The following is a 2,187-nucleotide window of genomic DNA, read 5'->3' on the forward strand; positions in this document are numbered from 1 at the left end:
CCATAAATAATATAAATAACCATGAAGACATAACGCATCCTTGTCTAACTCCTTGAATAATATCGAAACAGTCACTCAGTTTCCCATTCACTCTTACACTCGCTTTGCTACCTGTATATATTGTCTTTATAGCTTGTAGGATCCATCCATTGACTCCATGCTCTTTCAGGGCTTACCAAAGTTTACTTCTATCTACCTTGTCAAAAGCTTTTTCTAGGCCAACAAATGCACAGAAAACTTTTTTTCCTACTCCCAAACTTTTTTCTGTTATTTGCCTTAAGCTAAATATTTCATCCGTACATAACCTTCCTGGCATAAACCCACTTTGGACTTCCCAAATCTTTGCTTCTGTTATTTTCATTACCCTACAAATAAGTATTTTTGAATATATCTTACTTACGGTGCTTAATAAGCTAATCCCTCTGTAATTATTGCACTCGCTTTTATCTCCCTTTCTCTTGTATATTGGTACGATAATTGCTTTTTTCCAATCGTCTGGGACGTCTCCCATCTCGAAACATAAATTTATCAATTCGCACAGTCTATGTGGTATGCACGCGTCACCTATATTTCCATTGTCTCCTAAAATAGTCTCTGAAAGCCTCTAGTATTCCGTCTGCATCATATACCATTTCCCCCCTAATATTTCTCATGTTGACAATTTCTGTACTTTTGTTTCCTTTCATTTTTTTATAAAGTAGTTTCCTATTTCCTTCAAAGTCGTTTTGTATTTTTATCTCTTCTTCTGCTCTAATTGTATCTCTACTTTCTTTAAATAATCGTTTAAGTATTCTGTTTTCGCGTCTATAATCATTTCTACGTCTATTTCTTTCCTCATTGCTAAGACCTGCAATGTCAAGGTTCTCTTGTACGCTTCTCTTTTTGCTTTTTGGGCAGCCTGAATTTCATCACTCCACCACGCATCACCAGAAATCCTTGCTACAACTGCGGTACCACACACTTCGATCGTACATCTAATAAGGATATCCCGTAACATTGTCCAGGCGCCCTCTATATCTTTGTTTTTTATACGGTCCCCCCATGTTGCCTTGTCTATGCTTTCGATTATCTTATTTTGGAAATCTATTTGCACATCCGGTTTCTGTAGGTTCTCAATTTCGCGTTTGTTTTGCTTTCTTGGTTCTCTCTTTTCTCTATCCCCGACCTAAGTTAATTTTTGAGATCAGGAGGTAATGATCAGTATTGCATTCAGGACCCCTCATGACTCTTGTATCTCTGACTAACTCCCTTAGTCTTTCATCCGCAACAACAAAGTCAATTATACTGCGGCTATTTCCTTTAGACCAGGTGTACATGTGGATCGTTTTATGCCTAAACCAAGTATTTGTAATAAACAGACCCCTTTCTAAGTATAGACCAACTAATTTATCTCCGTTATAGTTTGTTCTTGGATCCCCAAAATTACCTAATACTCTTTCTGTATCCTGATTTTGGACGCCCACCCAACCGTTTATGTCTCCTAGTAGAATTATTCTTTCCCCATGTTCGCAAATGTTTATTGTGTCATTTAAAGTGTCCCAGAAGGCGTCTTTTACTTCTCTAGGATCACTATCAACCGGCGCGTAGCATGCTATGATAAATAGTCTTCTGATTCCTACTTTCATTCTAGCCCACAGCAGTCTGGGAGACACGAAACCATGGTCTCCGAGATGCTGCTTTGCTCTTTCATTCAAAATCAGATCTACTCCTTGTTTACCATGTGATTCACAGTCTACTCCTGACCATATTTCAAATTCGTATTTCAACACGCCGTTTTTTATGTCTTTGGTTTCACATCCCTTTTTCTTTGTTTCAGACACACATAAAATGTCTAGTTTCTTCACGTCCATAGTTTCACGCAATTCTTTTACCTTGAGATCATTTACTCCCCTAGCATTCCAAACACTCAGTCTCCATTCGTCGCCTGAAACATGACCTTTAGATTTTCCGTGTGCATGCTTTTTGTCATTAAAAGTTCCAGTCCTTTCCGATGCTATTTTGTAGTTTGTATTATTCATTGTTTAGATTATACGTCCAACTAACACCTTTATGCAATAAGTTTATTTTCTCAGTCGAAATCATGTCAAAGTTAAGTATCAAATCGTCATATGGTGGAGATTGTAGTTCTAACGTCAATCCCACCAAAAACTTCAGTTAATAAGGGAGGGTTGGGAGAGGGGGGAGGTA

The sequence above is a fragment of the Belonocnema kinseyi genome, chromosome 1, assembly GCF_010883055.1.
Source record: "Belonocnema kinseyi isolate 2016_QV_RU_SX_M_011 chromosome 1, B_treatae_v1, whole genome shotgun sequence".
NCBI classification, from domain to species: domain Eukaryota; kingdom Metazoa; phylum Arthropoda; class Insecta; order Hymenoptera; family Cynipidae; genus Belonocnema; species Belonocnema kinseyi.